This window comes from Ahaetulla prasina, chromosome 1, assembly GCF_028640845.1.
Source record: "Ahaetulla prasina isolate Xishuangbanna chromosome 1, ASM2864084v1, whole genome shotgun sequence".
In the NCBI taxonomy this organism is placed as follows: Eukaryota; Metazoa; Chordata; class Lepidosauria; order Squamata; family Colubridae; genus Ahaetulla; species Ahaetulla prasina.
In genome coordinates, this window is record NC_080539.1 from 142609644 (window position 1) to 142630361 (window position 20718).

The 20718-nt window shown below is 40.9% G+C and overlaps 1 pseudogene; it reads left to right on the forward strand.

The window, feature by feature from the left end:
• The first annotated feature begins 1642 nt into the window (after window positions 1-1642).
• LOC131195431 (glutathione S-transferase 3-like) lies at window positions 1643-19386 on the forward strand (annotated as a pseudogene).
• Window positions 19387-20718: the final 1332 nt, after the last annotated feature.

The window sequence follows — 20718 nt, forward strand, 5'->3', positions numbered from 1 at the left end:
CACATCAGATACCTGTACAATTAGTACAGGCCCCCCCCCAAGGCTGTGTGCTCTTCTCTCTGTATAACAATGATTGCATTTCCAATGATCCATCTGTTAAACTACTGAAGTTTGCAGATGACACAACAGTGATTGGTCTCATTCGAGACAATGATGAATCCGCATACAGACGGGAGGTTGAATGATTAGCCTCATGGTGCGACCAGAACAATCTGGAACTGAACACACTCAAAACCGTAGAAATGGTGGTAGACTTTAGGAGAAACCTTCCATACTTCCACCTCTCACAATACTAGACAACACAGTATCAACAGTAGAAACCTTCAAATTTCTAGGTTCTACCATATCGCAAGATCTAAAATGGACAGCTAACATCAAAAACATCATCAAAAAAGGACAACAAAGAATGTTCTTTCTGCACCAACTCAGAAAGCTCAAACTGCCCAAGGAGCTGCTGATCCAGTTCTACAGAGGAATTATTGAGTCTGTCATCTGCATCTCTATAACTGTCTGGTTTGGTTCTGCAACCCAACAAGTCAGACACAGACTTCAGAGGATAATTAGAAAAACAGAAAAAACAATTGCTATCAACCTGCCTTCCATTGAGGACCTATATACTGCATGAATCAAAAAGAGGGCTGTGAAAATATTTACAGACCCCTCACATCCTGGACATAAACTGTTTCAACTCCTATCCTCAAAACGACATTATAGAGCACTGCACACCAGAACAACTAGACACAAGAACAGTTTTTTCCCGAACGCCATCACTCTGCTAAACAAATACTTCCCTCAATACTATCAAACTATTTAAGGTATTTTTTTCTTTTATGAACACTGAGAACATAGGCACCAAGAAAAATTCCTTGTGTGTTCAATCACACTTGGCCAATAAAAAATTCTATTCTATTCTATTCTATTCTATTTACTTTATCTATACTTGCTTTAAACAATAATTGTACAATCAAATTTCTCAAATTTATACATTGAACAAGAACAGAAATATGATCAGTGCACCACTGCCAGGCATAAATCCTTTCCTTTCTCAAATTTTTCTCATTATCATCTCACCCCTGAAATAATTTCAATCAGAATTGTATCAAACTGCCAGGCACATTAAACCAATTCCCTTGTAATCTCTGCATTTACTTGTTAGCTTTCCATCACTATGGAGAACGTAATGGCATTCTTTCATTGTCAAGAACAGACACAGTTCTCACACGCACCTTAAATGAATTGCATTGTCAATCTATAAGCAGACCACACCTGCGGTGAAATCCACTTACCTTCGCTACCGGTTCGGGAATGGGAGCACGCATACCTCTTCTGCGCATGCGCAAAGCCTTCTGCGCATATGCACAGGGTCCAAAATGGGACGTAATGATGTCCCGGCGGGTAGGAGGAGCCTCCCAGCGCTACTGGTTCATGCGAGCTGGATAGATCCAGCTGGATGTCACCGCTGGATCACACCCATATTTTAACATTTGTCTCAGTAGACTAACCACCTGCAGCTGAATTTTCACAAGACTTATGGTTTGTTTTTTCTGCAAGGTTGTATACATTTTATTAGAAATAATGGATTATATTAAATTTATTTATTTTCTATCATGCAATTTATCAGGAGATCCAAAACTTGCAAAATATGTCTGGGAAACCCAAACTGACCTATTTCAATGGCAGAGGACTAACGGAATCTGTACGCTGGCTTTTAGCAGCAGCTGGAGTTGAGCTTTGTTTCTTCTTTTTTTGTCAGCCCTATAAGGTTGACCAGTCAAAGGAAGCAAAGCCACACAGATCAAGGCTACTTTCATTCTAACAGTGTCAGGTTTCAAAAACCAAGAAAGGCACATTGTGATTCCTCTAAGAAGATTTCTTTATTGTTCCTCACCCATAGACAGAATCTTGCCAAACTAAAGCATGCTAACATCCCCCCGAAAGCATTTACCCCTGCAACTATTTGTGAGAGAACTACTTTCTCTCACACAAACTATTTGAATTGAGTTGTTGCTTAATCTTGTGAAATGCACCTCCTTCCTCCTAGGAATCCAAGTACACCCCATTGCAAACAGGTATAGTAATTGAATTTTGCAACTCTGAATATGCTTTCTCTTTGTGTGAACTAGGGCGAGGCCTTAGACCAGGGGCCAGCAACCTGCAGCTCTTCGGCCAAAAAGGTTGTAGAAAAATGTTCTGATGATCCCAGCTGAGTTGCCTGATTGCCAGAACCCTTTAAAAGCATTTTTTTACAGCCTCTTTGGCCGAAGAGGTTGTAGAAAAAATGCTTTTAAAAGGTTCTGATGATCCCAGCTGAGTTGTGCGATCATCAGAGGCTTTTTTTTTAACTTTAAAAGGCATTTTTTCGCCCGAAGAAAAAGTGCTTTTAAAAGTAAAAAAGAAACCTCTGATGATTGTGCGGCTCAGCTGGGCATGGGGGGGGGGCAGGGATTTTTGCTACCGGTTCTCCAAACCACCCGCCACCATAGCTACTGGATCGGACGATCCGGTCTGAACCAGGAGCATTTCACCCCTGGTTTAATTCAAATACATAGGCTAGTTTTGTGGCCGCTCAAGAAATAGTCAGGCACGGGAAGGATTTTGTGGCTCCTGGTGTTTTCTTTTCTGTGGGAAATGGGTCCAAATGGCTCTTTGAGTGTTTAAGGTTGCAGACCCCTGCCTTAGACTGAAATTAGTTTCTTGGAACAGGCTCAAGCCCTGCTAACCATTGCCTTGGTAACAGCTCTTTCTCCATCCTTCAAGGCCATTTCCTCTGCCCTCTACAGTGTTAGAATAAAAATGAAATTGGGGTTTCTTTTTGCCTCGAGATTTGATCTAAAGATTTCTCAATTGACCACTCACATGGGATCATTCTGGGGATAGATAAAGGACTGAAGTATTCTGCCAGCACACACACTTTTCTCCCCCCCCCCTTTGTCCTTAATAGCAAGTACCAGCTCTAGGTCACAAAGATATGGCTGACTGAGGGTGAAGGTTCGTTCTCTGAGCTTGTGGGTTGGTTTCTCAACGTTTCCTTGCCAGGCTAGCTAACATCTTCAGTGGAGTTTATGGCTGACTAGGTGGGAGCAAAAGGTTTCCTTTATCCTTTTGCTGCCATCCAGTGGACATTGTTAGTTTTGCAGCTTAGATCTAGTAGCCCTACTCAAGAGTAGGCAGAGGCCAAATCTTTCCCCTGAAAGTGGAGCTTTGGAAGGACTTAAGAAATGAAATGAAATATTTAATTTCCCCCCCATTGAACCAACTTTTCTCATTTGGGGGAGTATGAAGCCCCAAAGGTATTTTAAACCGAGTTTTCAAAATTCTGTCCTATGTGATACAAAGTTAAAACAGTTTTTTCTCTCTTTTTCCAGTTTGACGAAGCATTTTTGGAAACACGAGAACAATATTTGAAATTAGTCAACGGTAAATACAGCAACTATTCTTATCTATTACCATTGAAACAAATTTGAGAAGTGACTTGGGGACTTGAATGAGATCTGGGTGACTGCAGAGGCAAGGGTGGGGGACTCAAAAATGATCAAGATGAAAGCTACACAATTTAAGCTGTATTTATTTTTTACATGCATTGTAGTGGGGGAGCATTGCTCAATCATCCATCCATCCATCCATCCATTCAAAACATTTAAATAGTTGCCCATCTTCCAACAAATTATGGGTGGCTCCCAGTCAAAAGTTAAAAACAACTTATGAAGTCCTATTGAAACTACAAAGCTAAACAGATTAAAGCATACAAACATTAAAGACAACAAAGACTTGATGGCAATTTCTAACGTGCAATTATTCAATCTTCTCCCAGCCCTTGGGGGGGGGGGAAACTTTAGGGAGGGTAAGAGGGTGGAGGCCTGCCAGACTTCAGGAAAAAGAGGGTTCCATAGAGCAGAAACCTCCATAGAAAACCATGAGGTCACAGCTGCCTTCTGGGCTTTTTGCTTGACACTCATGGATCCTTTGAATGGGGTAGTAGTAGAACAAAGAAAGATAAGCTTTGTGAGTGGGAACTTGAAACAGTTGCAAAGAGGGAAGAGGATGCAGAACATACAAAGATAGGACTTTTTTGAGTTGCATTCATCCTAATATAATTCGAATTTGTTTTCTATCTTCCTCCAATAAACACGCTACTGTCTGTCATTAACTATATCGACAGTTTGATTGTGTTACTAACATTTCTCAAATCCCGACTAAACCCTTCTACCAAGAAATAAAACACGACTAATAAAATAGTGATTAGTATTGTCAAAATGTGTACTTTTTACAGTAGAAAAATGATTTCCAAGAACTTCTTCGAGAATTTTAATTTATATTTAAAGTTTGTTTTGACGCCTTCGAGAAGAAGGAATCAAAACAAACTTTTAAGTGTAAATTAAATGCCTAGTTTGACTGCCTTAATCTGTCATTTCTGTGCACCCGATGGCCCCAAAGCATAAACTCTTACTCTGAAATACCTGAATGAGACTGAATTCAAGTGACTGAGGTGTAGATTGCACCACTGAATTATATCACCCCATTTTTGAACAATGGTTTTGTTTAAGCTACTTAGTTGGCCTAATTTTGAAAGGGAGATTTATAAGGTAGCCTTAAGACCTCGATCACTTAAGAATTTTAAGTTACACTTCTTCTAGAGAAATATATGAGAATCTGATGCTGAAATTGTTAGCAAGACTTAAAATCAGTCTAGACTGATGGTGCATTAGAAGTGCTCAGCATAATTTTCTGGAGGATTTCCTGTACTTGCTGCCTTCCCTTTTGCTCCTTTCGTATATGGAGCTATGTCAGGCTCAGTGGCTAAGACGCTGAGCTTGTCGATCAGAAAGGCTGGCAGTTCGGCAGCTCAAATCCCTAGCGCAGCATAACAGAGTGAGCTCCTATTACTTGTCCCAACTTCTGCCAACCTAGCAGTTTGAAAGCACGTAAAATATGCAAGTAGAAAAATAGGGATCAACTTTGGTGGGAAGGTAAAAGTGTTCTGTGTGCCTTCGGCATTTAGTCATGCTAGCCACATGACTACAGAGACGTCTTTGGATAGCACTGCCTCTTCGGCTTTAAAATGGAGATGAGCACCACCCCCTAGAGTCAGGAACAACATATCTGCGAGGGGAACTTTTACCGTTACCTTATATGGAGCTACAGGTAGTCCTTGACTTATGACCACAATTGAGCCCAAAATTTCTGTTGTTAAGTGAGTTTTGCCCCATTTTATAAGCTTTCTTGCCACAGTTGTTAAGTGAATCACTGCAGTTGATAAGTTAGTGACCTGGTTGTTAAGGGAATCTGGCTCCCCCATTGAGATTGCCTGTCAGAAGTTCACAAAAGAGGATCACATGACCTGGGGACACAGCAACCATCGTAACTATGAACCAGTTGCCAAGCATCTGAAATTTGATCACATGATCACGGGGATGCTGGAAAGGTTGTGACTGTGAAAAATGGTCATGAGTTACGTTTTTCAGTGTCATCGTAAAATGATTCAGGCACTCATAGTTGGTCTCCTCTCTCAGTCCTCCATGAAAAAAGTAATCTCCAATAGGCGCAAGAGAGCGTAGTGTTTGTTCAGTGAGTCATCTGTGGTCTACATGAAAAGAGAGGTCCTCCTCCTCCTCCTCCTCCATCATTATCTATCCATTGCAGGATGAAGGCCTCTTCTGCATGTTTCCAACCTATATGGTCCTGAGCTTTCTTTTGCCAATTGGGCCCGCAATACTTGCTGATGTCATCGATCCATCTTGTTTTAGGTCTCTTTCGTGGATGCTTTTTATCAAGTGGGATCCATTCTATGAAAACCTTGGCCCACCTGCCATCAGTTCTTCCTATGTGAGCAGTCCATTTCCATTTCAATTCTTTTTCTCTTGTGATGGCATCATATACTTTTGTTTGTTCTCTAATCCACGTGCAGGTCTTTCTATCTTGTCTTGCGATGCCGAGCATGGATCTTTCCATGGCTCTTATGTGTCACTCCTAGCTTTTGTACTGATTGTGAGGTTAGTGTCCATGTTTTGCAGGCATGTATTAGAGCAGGTAGCATATTTGCATTCACAAGTTGTATAATGAGCAGCCTGCTCTGTTTGGCTTTGTGAGCCACGTCCTGTAGCAGAATGATGAAGTTGCCCCAGGAAAGCAGGTCTTGGGAACTGGCAGCAAAGGATTGGCAGAAAAAATGATGGCTTTCTAAGATAGCTGCTGGCCATGACGTGCAATGGAGAAATCTGTGCCAAGAGTGCAATTTGCTATGTATTTGGAGCAGGTGGAGCTTTCGTTTCACAGGATGGAGCATATGGCTGTCTAATTTCATACACACACACGTGTGTGTGTGTGTGTGTGTGTGTGTAGCTGTATGTATGTATATATGTATATGTATACACACACATATATGTATACACACACATACACATATATAATAAAAGAGATTACACAACCATATATATAATGGTTGTCTAATCTCAAAGAGCTCAGGTGTTGGAGCACCCACACCTTCTGGAGGCAATCTATTCTACTGATTAATTGTTAATTAATTAGAAACAATTAGTTTCTATTCTATCCATTACTTCTTGTCCTGCCCTCCGTGCTTTGGAGAATAGGTTGACATTCTCTTCTCTGTGACAGTCCTTCAAATATTAGATGTCACCCCTAGTTCTTCTCTTCGTTAGACTAATCAAACCCAGTTCCTGCAACCTTTCATCATATGATTGGCTCATCCCACTTGTTCCAGCAAAAAAGTCTGCTTTTGACCCTGTCTGCCCAAAAAATTTGGTTAGTCGAAGAGAAGAGCCTTTTGCTGTGGCCCCATCTTTGGGATATTCTCCCCCTAGAGGTGAGGTCAGATGCCACGCAACTGGCCTTCCAGGAGAGCTGAAAATATGGGCCCCGATAGAGGTGCTGTATACCGGGGATGGCCGACGGGATAGAGATGAGATCGCTAGCCCCATATCACCTGTCCCTCTTGGTTTTCAGTCTTTATTTAATCTTTCTTAATTTTAATTGTTTTGTATTATGTTTTTAACCTTTTTATCATATTGTAAGCTGCCCAGACTTGATGGAACAGTAAAATGGGTGCCATATACGTTGAATCAATCAATCAATCAATAAAATATCTATAAATATGATGGAACCGTGAAGATGTGGAAAGGATTAGAGTGATTATTCCTAATAACAGATACCATTCTCTTTTCCTGAGTTGGTGGAGTCTACTTTTAAATCTGCAGCAACATTTGGGATGCAGCTTTTGTTTCATTTTGCATAAAGAGCTATTAAGAGCCGAGGTGGCGCAGTGGTTAGAATGCAGTACTGCAGGCTACTTCTGATGACTGCCAGCTGCCTGCAATTTGGCAGTTCGAATCTCACCAGACTCAAGGTTGACTCAGCCTTCCATCCTTCTGAGGTCGGTAAAAAAATGAGGATCCAGATTGCTGGGGGCCATAGGCTGATTCTGTAAACCGCTTGGAGAGGGCTGTAAAAGCACTGTGAAGCGGTATATAAGTCTAAGTGCTATTGCTATATGTGTTAGTTAATAAATTAACTAACACATATAGCAATAGCATATTGCTTAACTCTGTACAACTCTATGCTATTACATCCTAGACCTGGTCAGTGATGCTGTGTTTTCCTTTCTTGCCTTCTCTCCCCCTACCTCCAGATGGATACCTGCTGTTTGATCAAGTCCCGTTGATGGAGATGGATGGGCTAAAGCTGGTCCAGACCAAGGTTATTCTCAATTACACTGCAGGGGAATATAATCTACTTGGGAAGGATCTGAAAGAACGAGCACAGTACAGTATTGCAATTCATCATCTCAGCCCTGATCCAAAATCTCTCCCCTAATATTGCCGCATTCCCACATGCTCACCAATGCTCATTGGCTATGAATGAGAAACAATTCTCGCAGGCCAAGAAGAAAAAGGTTTTAGATTATTTATTTCTGGCGTGGTATATAAAATAGTCCTGGATCCTCTGGTAAATGTTTTGCCAGTCCCATGTCACCCATTAATGTTCTACTGGCACGTGCTCCTGATTTTTGCATCTACATGTGAGAAGTTAAACAAAGCAGGATTATTGGGTTTGTTGAGAGAGAGCATTGAAAGGTTATAATATTTTTGTAATAATTGTCCAATCCCCAATCCCTTCCCCCACAACCTAGATATTTCCATATTGGAAGCTTTCTACAAATGGCAGTCATTTCCAAGGAAATAATTTGAGTGGTTCCCACACCTATCCCTTAAGGACCTTCCAGGATTAAGGAATCCCATTAGATTATTTATTTATTTCAAATTAATTATATACCTTTTGTTATATATGATTTTATTTATTCTACCAGCATGCTATTTATTATTTATTCATTCTACTAGCAAATTTCTTTTTTTAAAAAAGATTCCATGGATCATACAGCCAATTAAATGTCCATAGTAAACACCATTTAAATCCAAATGGTAAACAATTATTATTATGGTATCATAATAATAACTAAAGAAATCATGCAGCCAAAATGCAAAAGAAAAATAGCCAGAGCAACAGTTGAAAAACGTATGTGTGTATGTATATATGTGTATATATGTGTATGTGTATGTGTATATATATATATGTACGTGTATAATATATACACACACACACATATACACACACACATATACACACACATATATGTATATATATAGACAAAGAAATAAAGGGAGACTAGTATAGATCTATTTCAAGCTATTTAGCTCTCAACAGCTAGCCATACCCTTCTGGGATTTGAATGTACATACACACATACACACACACACACACACACACACATACATACATACATACATACATACATATGAATGAATTATGCAGGGTATCATGAGTTAAACCAGGATTTTAAATTGCATGTGGAAATCTAATGACAACAGTGGAGATACCAAATCACGGGTATAATCAGCTTTTGGTGAATAACGTTGGGCAATAATGAGACAATGGCATTTTGTACGAACTACAGTTAATGTGTGATTTTTCAGAGCAACCCCACATGCAATGAATTGCAGTAGCCCAGTCGGAAAACGATGAGTTGCCATTGCAAATTTGTTGAGATCCAGGGCAGGGCTCAAACTGACCTACCAGCCAATGAATCCAAGACAAATCCTGCTTCACTTCATGGACACCTTCCCTTTCCTCCCTCCCCGTAAAAAGGTGCATTTTGAAAAGCTAGTAGGTTAAATGCAAAGTTTAACATTACGTGTAATTTGGCTTTCCATCTAAAGCCATTTGTACAGCATGCTTTTTAAAAAAAATGTCAGTGTCCCATTTGACTTCTTGCAAAATTCGGCTGTCTCCTATCTATGATTGGAGCCAATAACTTGGGGAAAAAAACACCCTCTTTGCAGGAAAGAGGCCATTACCTTTGACCTCGCACAGAGGAGCCCAGCTTTTCAAAAGAGAGTGTCTGAACCAATTAGCTTTCATGGTGAAAGAGCAGCGATTTACTATTCTGGACTGCAATCCAGTGACTTGACTAACAAAAGAAAGGTCAAAATCAATTTTAGATAACCTGTAATTTTATTTTATCTGCAATACAGACCTTCTGTCTTTCCTTGCAAAATATATTGCATATTTTCCTCTTTCTTTGGTCCAAGCAAGTTTCACAATCACATTCAAGGCTTGCTCTGATTGCCAATATCAATATTGGCTTTGCCTGTCTGGTCCTGCCCTGTCAATCCTGCTGACAATCCATGACTCAGGTATATTGTGTAGAAATGGGACCAGAGGTAACGATACCAGCTCTGGGCACAACCAGAAAAGCGACCGAGTCAAGGTGGAACTGGAATGGTCTGGTTTTGCAGCTTTTCTACTAACAAATGAAATAATTGCAAAAAGGGGACAGAATTCATAGTTAATTCCTTTGTTCCTAGTTTAATGAAAAGAAAGACTAGAGGTGACATGTTAGCAGTGTTCCAATATCTAAAGAGCTGCCAGGGGGACAACCTATTTTCCAAAGCATCAGAAGATAGAAGAAGAATCAATGGATCGAAGCTAATCAAGGAGGGGACCAGCCCAGAACTAAGGATGAATTTCCTGGCAGAACAATTAATCAATGGAACGACTTGCCTCCAAAAGTTGTGGGTGTTCCCATCATTGGAGGATTTTAAAATGAGATTGGAACACCTTTTGTATTAAATGGTATAAGCTGAGCTGGGGGTTGGACTAGAACAGTGGTCACCAACCGGTGGTCCATGAGAAAATTTTGGTGGTCCGCAGAAGAATTATTTGTGTTTTTTTATATTGCATTAAATACTATTTATCTTTTTTTAAATCATATTAGTGGTCCACGGAATTTAAAATTATGAATTTAGTGGTCCCTGAGGTCTGAAAGATTGGTGATCTCTGGACTAGAAGACCTCTAAGGTCCCTTCCAACTCCATTGTTCTGTTATTCTCTAAACCAGGGGTCCCCAACTTTTGGACCTCAGGGACCACTAAATTCATAATTTTAAATCCCACAGACCACTAAAATGATATGTCTAATGACTGGCTGGGTGGGTGTGGCTAGGTGGTCATGTGACTAGGTGAGCGTGGTAAACTTGATGTCACTCAAATTGAGGGGTGCCTTGCTGGTCTCTACTCGCCCCCCACCCTCCCAGCTCCTCCTCGCTGGTGCGCCTGGGCTCCTTACTGCCTCAACAGGAGGCAGTTATTGGAGCTAAGCAAAGAGTTGGCAAAACAGCTCAGTTCAAACTGGATCTGACTGAGAAGGAGGCTCAGCCGAAGCACCTCACTGAGGACTAGGAGCATAGGCTTTCCAAACAGAGGGAAGACCTGTGGGAGTGCAAGGCCAGGTACCAGCGCCTGGAGGCTTAGTGGGCTGAGATGGTCAGCCGGTTCCAGGCCATGATGCAGTCCCACTGGAACAAGGCCCTCCGGCTCTTTGCCACCAGTGGCGCTTCCCTCCAGCCTTTGCCCAAAGCCCCACACCAGGAGGCTGAAGCAGACCTCAAGTTGGAATTTCTGCCCCCCTCCGACCCACACAAAAAGACCCCAAAGGGGGAGACTCTCTGCAGCAACACAAATGTTTATTGCATGTATCCGGCCCATGGGCCGTTGTTTGAGGACCCCTGATTTAGTGCAAGATAAAAAATGCAAATAATTTTTCTGCGGACCACCAAAATTTTCTTGCGGACCACCAGTGGTCCACAGACCACTGGTTGGTGACCGCTGCTCTAAACGCTATTATAAATTGCTTGGTTTTTAACTCCAAACTCTTTTCTACAAACATACGCTTGATTTTTTTGAAAAATAATTTCAAAATCTTAATATTTAAAGTCCATATATTTAAAGTTTTTGAATCCTCAGAACTTTCTGTAGCCAAAACCTTACCTCGCCTTTTGCTGTTTATTTTAAGTTATTATAAATTATAGAAGTAAATCTTCATATTCTTATATTGAGGATTATTAGCATTCATTCTCCCAGTGTTTTCAATTATGCCATTCGGAAGGTGTTTAACTTTTTAAATCCATTAATAGGCAGTTTCCTAAAATAGTTAGCAAGGGAAGTGCATGAATCTAAGTGTTCTTGGAAGTCTCCAATTTGTAACTGGAGCAAAATAGTAAATTCCCCTGTCTCCTGGTTTCTCCTCCCCCTCCTCCTCCCTCAAGCTTGCTGTTATGCTGTCTCCTTGTAAAGAAAAGGAATGACCATAAGAGAAATAGCTTGGGCAATCTCACATCATTCTCTTTGATCCAGAGATCAAAGATTGCTTTGGATCTGCTTTGGATTCCTTGTACAAAGTTGCAATTGTCAGCTCTGCCTGTGAAGCTGTCTTCAGTCGGCCATCTCTGCTCAAAGGACCCCATTCTGGGTTTTAAAAAGCTGGGAATAAAACAACTTGTGCAAAATTTTTGGGCTAGCCCTCTTTTCCCTCTATCTAATAGCCATACAGTAGTTCACCATTTTTGTGTTACTCTATGGGAATTTAGGAGGAGAATTAGAAAAGGAAATATGTATACAGGCCAATAGAGTTATCTCAGTTTCCAGGTAAAGGGGATTACAGTGCCCGTCATTCCAAGCCAGTATCGCCATATTTAGTCCAACACCTTTTGAAGGAATCAGGCACTTGCAGAGAGTGTTTGATAGACCCTGTGTCACATTCCGGCATTTAGCAGACAAGAAATGCAGACAAAGTTAATTTGGGCACTTTTTACCTTGCAAGCTTGAAACACGGCACGGAGTGACAAACAACGAAGAAAACAAAGTCAGTGTTACTGTGGTTTAACCCCCCACCTCTTAAAAAGCTCTCTACCCCATCCCTGTGGTTCCACTCCCTGGGCCCCTCCCCTTATACTTTCCACCTCTCACGCACCACCAATTTGCCTTCATATTTGCAATGTCAGATTTTCTCATCCAGCTACCATGCTCTTTTCCTGCATGCCATGCTCCCTGCACCTGCGGGCACTCCGCCGCCCCATCTGTTCTGCTGTGCATCAGCTGTTTGTGAAGCCTGCGGCTCAGGTGGACATCTGAGGGCTCCATAGATACAGCGGGCTTCTTGTAGATGTGCCTGCCCTCTCCGCAGCTTGGCAGGGGCCCCACAGCGTGTACGCCTTCTGCGCGGCTAAGTTGTGTGACATGCAGGTGTTTGGCGGGCATGGTTGTCATCAGGCTTGGATGCATGTCCCAGCTGGCGGCTTTCCTTCCCTGCCCAAATGGCAACTACGGGCCAGTTGGCAAACCAGGGGCTGACACCTGCTTTTCTTGGGCAATTGTCTTCTGAAATTTCTTCCAGTCCCTGTTGCCAGTGGAGTTGTCCTTCATCTCTAAGCTCTTCAACAGTGAAATATGTAAGCAAGGGCAAAAGAAGTATCTTTTTAGTGCACATTTGAGCCAATTCTCAGAAATTGTATGTATACGTGGTCATGTTTTTGTATGTATACGTGGTCATGTTTCACTCCATGCACAGCCTGCCATCTTGCCCTGAATTAGCTTTGCTCAGAGGACGGTGTCTCTGTTTTTCCAGTCGCAGAGGAGAAAAAAAGTGATGGCCTATTTAAGAAAGCCATAAAATAATTTGGCAACTGTAGTACAGAAAATGGCCCCACACAATGAGCCTTTTCAGGAAAATAGGCATTTCACATGTGACTATTGAAGCTGGGGATCAGCTGCTCTAGCCAAGACAAGATTTCTGCAGCAAGCCAAGATGACATCAAAACGACAATATGCCCAGTGACATTGTGACACAAATCTGCCCGTTAGGTATTTGAGAGTCCCAATATCTGATACAAGTATGTAAACAATAATAAGCTAAATTAAATTCAATGCTTGTTGAAGTGTGATGTAACATTTCTCCTGTCTATCTTCACAGAATTGACATGTACGTGGAAGGGACCATGGACCTGATGGGCCTTGTTTTGTTCTATGCTTTTTCTTCACCCGAGCAAAAGGAGAAGTAACTTGCTGCCATTATCGAAAAGGCCGAGACCAGGTACCTCCCAGTCTATGAAAAGGTAGGCCTGCACTTAACATTTCTTCTAGCAGTTATCCCTTCATTTAGGGGAAAATGGCATTGGCTTCAGAGCATGCACTGAAGGCAGATTTTTAGGCACTTTTCTTTAAAATATCAGATTGTTTTTGTCTTTCTCCCTTTGAAATGTAAGCCACGTTCACACAGTATCCCGGGCAGTTACATATTTTCCTTAGGTTTAACTTTACCTGTTATTTGAAGCAGCCAAATGGATTGTTCAACCATGTATTGTGTGAATCCAGCCTAAAGTATGACAGGATGATGTTGTCTCCTGTGCCGTAACTGGACAAAACATTCCAATCAGTGCTTGCTACCATGTTTCCCCGAAAATAAGACCCTGTCTTATATTTTTTTTGAACCCTGAAATAAGTGCTTGGCCTTATTACCATGCCCTCAAAAGCCCGATTGGGCTTATTATCAGGGGATGTCTTATTTTGGGGGAAACAGGGTATGATCCTGTGCTGGTCACCATCCAAAACAGTTTGTGTGGCAACGTATGATAAACTCCAAATATTTTGGTATGCACAACAATGCACTTCAGATCTGGGAAATTAGCCAAGAATGGCCAAATAGACTAGGATTAGTTTTTTGTTTTTTCAAACACAGTGCTTGAAAATACTATAGGTAAAAGGTAAAGGTTCCCCTCGCACATACGTGCTAATCGTTGCCGACTCTAGGGGGTGGTGCTCATCTCAGTTTCAAAGCTGAAGAGCCAGCGCTGTCCGAAGACGTCTCCGTGGTCATGTGGCTGGCATGACTCAACGCCAAAGGCGCACGGAACGTTGTTACCTTCCCACCAAAGGTGGTCCCTATTTTTTCTACTTGCATTTTTACGTGCTTTTGAAACTGCTAGGTTGGCAGAAGCTGGGACAAATAATGGGAGCTCACCCCATTACACGGCAGCACTAGGGATTCAAACCGCTGAGCTGCTGACCTTTCAATCGACAAACTCAAGGTCCTAGCCCCTGAGCCACCGTGAGTCACCTGAAAATACTATATTAACTGATAAAAATAAAAATGAAAATACTATATTAACTGATAAAAATTAGTTGGGGCTTTTACCATTCAGCTACTGTATTAAGTAATTTGAGAAATGGATTCAGCCACCAGGTAATTATCTAATTTACGGGACAGACTTCTGACCTTAGAATATTGCTTGAATAAGGATGTTTTACTTGTTAAATAAACTGACCTATAGTTTCTTGGATTCCTCCTTGAACTGGAAGAGTATAAGAAATGGTATATATAAAATAATGCTTGTTAATGCATTCAAGCAGATATCCTTGAGCTTTGTACTGTTTTGTTTGGTTATATTGTCTGTTTTCTGAACTTTGAGAATAGATGCTTAATTTAAAAATCAATTTATATTTTTTTCAGATCATCAGCGGTTGCATATTTTGGCTTTTTAAAACCTTCTTTCCATAGAATTGTTTATTTTTGATTTGGCAAAAAATCATGTTACTCCACTTGCCCAAAAACAACTTTTTCTCTCTCCTGCCGAAACATAAATTCCAGCTGAAGTCCAAATAACCTCAGAAGTTAAAACCGAAGCAAAAAATTCATCTGATTTCTCAGGAATTTCCACTTCTTCCTTCTATTGGTATTGTCCAGTGGCCTCTCTGGTCAGCTTCCTGGTTTGAACAAATTATGTGTTTAAGTTACATTATGACTACGAATCACTGGAAAGTGACCTTTGGAGAAGGTAAACAGAAGATGGCTCTGTGAAAGTGGAGCCAATCACCATGACAGAGGTCAAGGAACTGGTGAGTAGACCAGTTCCTAGGAACCTCTCCGGATAAGGAGAGGATGGGAAATGGCCCACATATGCTCTGGATGGTGAGGAGACTGTAGGTCAGTGATTTTCCATGGGTTTAACTTTAAGCATTGGCAGGCAGAGTGAAACCTTTTGCAAGCCTCACCTTTTAATCACTTGGAAATTGCCTATTAACCATCTTAAAGTTATTAGAGGTTTTTTGCTTACAACAGGATTGAAAAGTTGATGTTTTGTGGATTTGTTTAGATAAGAGCAGATTTTGATTTCTGCCCCAGAATTTAAATAAACGTGGCAGTGTATTCAAGGGGTCTTCTTTATTCTTCTCTCCTTCCAATTATTCTTCCATTTATAGCATTTGATATGTATATGTGTGTGTTTTATTGTATAGAGAAACTATTCTGTTTAGTCCCTATTGAATAACCTAGGATGCTTCTGTAATAGGTTATAAGTTACAGTATATTTCTTCTGAGGAAAGTAAATTAATAATAAAAAGCTTGGGCACAGTTCAGTTAATGTACCTTTTGGTTCAACTGCACATTTTTTGTATTTTATAGGCTCTGAAACATCATAACCAAGAATTCCTAGCTGGGCAGATATACAATTGCTTGAAGCAATTTTAATGTTGGAAGAGAGAAAAGCTGATATTCTTGTACCATTCCCTCAACTACAGGTAATCTAGTAGTAATTATCACACCAGCTTTTATTCGCATAATATAAATGAACATACTAGTTCTGACTTATGCTGCTACTTAAGCCACAAAGGGGGGATCATAGGTACTGAAGTCCAGCAATGGGTATTTTTTTGGTCTCCATTTTGCCCACAGGAAAGAACTTTCTGGGTGGTTCAAGAACTTGTGCCAGAAGACTTTGAAAGGCCTACTTGAACCATCTCTGATCGACTCAAGGATTTGTGATTTCTTCCTAAAATTGTTCATATCCCCCAGTGGAGTCACAGTATGGGTGAAATCCAGCAGCTTCTGACAGGTTCTGGAGAACTGGTAGCGGAAATTTTGAGCAGTTTGGAGAACCAGCAAATACTACCTCTGGCTGGCTCCAGAGTGAGTTGGGAATGTATATTTTGCAGTATCTTTCCCCTGGAGTGGGGTGGTAATGAAGATCTTGGAGTATCCTTCCCCTGGAGTGGGGTGGGAATGGAGATTTTGCAGTGTCCTTCCCCTGCCATGCCCATCAAGCCACGCCCACCAACCCACACCACGCCCACCAAGCCATGCCCACAGAACCGGTAGTTTAAAAAAATTGGATTTCACCACTGATTCACAGGGTTATTTAGGAAGGGACGGGTTTAATGTACCTCATCTTCCTTGGCTTTCTCCTGTGCCCCTTGAAGATGGGAACAAGGTGCTTGAGTAAGCTTGGATCATCACATGTCTTTTAGATACAGCTCTCTTGTGACTAATAGTGGCTGGAACAGATTTTTTGAAGACGATAAATTATGCTTTAAATCCTTTCTCAACCAAAGGGTGGCGCCATCTTTGATGGGGGCAATTCTACCTCCGTTGAAGTAGCCAGATCCTTCCCTTTTTATTAACCCTTAAGGCAATTTTAAATCTGCCATTTCTGATCAAGATGGTGGAATGAATAGTGACCAAGCAGCTCCAAGTCCTTCTAGATGCAACTGATATTTAGGATTCATTTCAAGCTGGAGCATGGCGTGTGATGGCAAAGGTTGCTCTGACAATCTATTGAGGGAGCCCAGTGATAATATTTCTCAGTTTAGGTTCCTGGATTGACATCTTTGAATTTGGATCCTTCCAAATTGCCTTGAGAAGTTGGAACCACACTTTAATCACAGATCCTCTCTTATCTCACCTCAGGGGCATTTTCAGATTATAATCTTGAGGAAGTACTCTATGTTCCACTTAGTAGCCTCTGACTTTTTATTCATTCCCCTGGGCATTTTTATATCTATATGAATGAGTTGGGAATGATGACCAGAGCCTGCCAGGTTCTCTAGGGGGTGTTTATTTGGCCTGGATTGCAGATTGGATGAGTCGAGTAGGCAAAAGCTGAATCCAAACAATGCAGTGTACATGATAGTTGGGGGAGTCAGTTCAAAGAGATGGGACCTTGTTTAAAGCCAGTCAGATTTCTTTTCCTTTCAAGGAGCAACCATGCAACCTGGGCATTGTTCTTGGACATTGTGCTTTTCTTCAGTACCTAGGTCAACACAATGGCAAGGAACTACTGATGAACAAATGATCTATCAACTATTGATTTATCCAACTTGATCACTATTACCCATGATCTGACCATTGTAACACATTTTAAGTGGGGATCCCTTGAAAATTACCCTGGATCCAGAATACGATGGCCAAGCTTCTATCAGATGCTTCCATATGAGAGCATGCGACACCATTTGGCCAAGTTGCCCCAGCTATGGGTCTGGGTCTGGATTACACACAAGATGTTTTTTTTTTTATCTATAAATCTCTAAAACCCTTAGAACTTGCTTAACTAGAAAAATAGTTTCCCACAAATGTCATAAATAGAGAACTCCAATGAAATTTAAATGGGTTACTACAGATTCAGAGGGGAAGCTGGGTTGGAATCGCTTAGGGCGATTTTGTGGTGACCTCAGCTTTACAAGTAGTCCTCGACTTACCACCACAATTGAAAAAGGGCCGGGATAGCTCAGGCCGTTAAGAAGCCTGTTATTAGAACACAGAGCCTGCAATTACTGCAGGTTCAAGCCCGGCCCAAGGTTGACTCAGCCTTCCACCCTTTATAAGGTAGGTAAAATGAGGACCCAGATTGTTGGGGGGGCAATAAGTTGACTTTGTAAAAAAAATATACAAATAGAATGAGACTATTGTCTTATACACTGTAAGCCGCCCTGAGTCTTCGGAGAAGGGCGGGATATAAATGTAAACCAAAAAAAACAACAACAATTGAAACCAAAATTTCTGTAGCTAAGCAAGACAGTTGCTAAGTGAGTTTTGCTCCATTTAAGACTTTTTCAGCAGAGTTGTTAGATGAATCACTGCACTTTGTTAAGTTAGTAACATGATTGTAAGGTGCATCTGACTTTCCCATTGACTTTCCATGTCAGAAGGTTGCAAAAGTTGATCACCTGACCCCAGGAACTGTCATAAATACATGCCAGTTGCCAAGCATCCAAAGTTTGAGCATGTGATCATGGGGATGCTACAATGGACATAAGTGTGAAAAACAGTCGGAAGTCACTTTTTTCAGTGCTGTTGTAACTTTGGGCAGTCCCTAAATGAACTATTGTCGGTCGAGGACTACCTGTATGTTCCTTCCTTAGTTTGTTCAAAGAAAAGGCTCAATCCTTCTTGACCCAGGAATTTGCATTTCCAAGGTGTAAACAGAGGTATATCTCTGATATATTTATATTTGTACATATTTTTGGACATTATTTTATTTACAGATTTCTATTGTGTTCTGAAGTTTTATTATGTTTTATGATGGCTGGGTTTTATCAATGCTTTTGATTTATATTGTCAACCACAACGAGCTCTCTTGACTAGCGAATGTCTGGGTTATAAATTCAATATGGTAAACATTGTTTATTTATTGCTTTAGGCTTTCAAAGCAAGGATAAGCTCTTTTCCCATCATTAAGAAATTCCTAGAACCTGGAAGCCAAAGAAAACCCATCACTGATGATGCTTATGTGGCTGTTGTGCTGAAAGTTCTTGAGTTGAAGTTCTAGTAACATCATGTCTGCTTGCCAGAACATCAGATAATCAGACCCAGCACAAGCCAACAAGATTTCCATCAGGCAACAAGGAACACACCCCAATCTTTATAAGTTCTCCCAAAGGATTCCTTTTATGACTTAACCTCAGATGGTGGTACATCTCCCACCCCGGTTTATATGCAACGATGTTTGGCCACAGAACATCTCCACAGTTCTTTATTCTGGCACAGTGCTGCCAGATGCGCTAAAGGCATGGAGCTTGCCTACCCCTCATCTGGGTGATAATTCAAAATCCTCTGTTTCCTAAAAGCAAAAGATTCTCTGCTGGGATCAAAAACAATAAATGCCTTACTCTTTGGTACAAATAGTTACAGTGTATTAAATTCTTGCATTCAAACAATTTGACATAAAGGAGTCTTTTCTTTCTCCTGTAAAATGACCATTCATTCAGTCATTCATTCATTCATTCATTTATTCATCCACCCACCCGCCCACCCACATACTCACTCACTCACTCACTCACCCATCCATCCATCCATCCATCCACCCACCCACCCACCCACCCACTTACTCATTCATCCATCCATCCATCCATCCATCCATCCATCCACCCACCCCCCCACCCACTTACTCATTCATCTATCCATCCATCCATCCATCCATCCATCCATCCATCCATCCATCCATCCATGTTGTATACAGACACAGAATCCATCCATGTTGCATACAGACGTAGAAGCCATTTTGTTCAGTACTATAATTCAAATTGTTTGTTTAAATTCATCCACCACCCAAGTCGGGTGGATTCTGGGGTTCAAAATTTCTTGACAGATGGCTATGGGATCTCTGCATAAACATACCTAGTATAGGGAAAGTGATTTTGGTGTTGAACAGCTCTTATTTTTAGAAAGTTTTTCTGGACCTTCAACTAGAATCTTCTTCCTGTAGATAAGTGTAGATGTGAGTGTGTATAAAGTTATTTGATTCTAAAGCTCATCAACCCAATTGATATAAATAGTAATTAGAATTGAATGGGAGCTATGCTTCATCTGTGAAAGGCAATGGGTTATCCATCATGTCGGCTGGCGGCCCCCAGGAGTAGGGCCTTCTCTGTGGGGCACCGACGCTCTGAACTTCCCCCTGGCTTACGTCAAGTGCCTGATCTTCGGACCTTCCGTCGTGAGCTAAAAACACACCTATTTATTCAAGCGGGACTGGCATAATAGTGTTAAATTTTAATTCGGGGTTTTATTAATATTTCTAAAATTTTAAAATTAAATTTTAATTATCAGCCTTTTTGCAATTTGCTAGGTTTTAAATGTTTTAATTGTATATATTTCGTGTTTTATCTTGGCTGTACACCGCCCTGAGTCGGGAGAAGGGCGGTATAAAAATTTAATAAAATAAATAAATAAATAAATCATTGCTTTGAAAAGGTTTTATCCCATTTTGACTCTTAAAGCAAAGATCATGTCTGCCCAAAGTTACTGTTTCTGCTGTTCCAAAAATCAGAACAAATTAGTCGTGATCTTAAATCTGATTAATTCTAAGAGGCATTGATTATCATACATTACTAGCTTAAAAATGAGTGTTTCCCAAACCAAATTCCTGTCAGGATTCCAAGTAACACCCCCAACCAAGTAAGACTCAGAGGCAAGCAATTCCTCAAAGATCCATTTTATTTGAGATGTCATATTGACACTTCTGGTAAAACCTGAATTTGAAAGCTCCCAGGTTTTCCCTACCCAAAAGAAAGTTTCCTTTCTTCTTACTCACCTATAGACAAC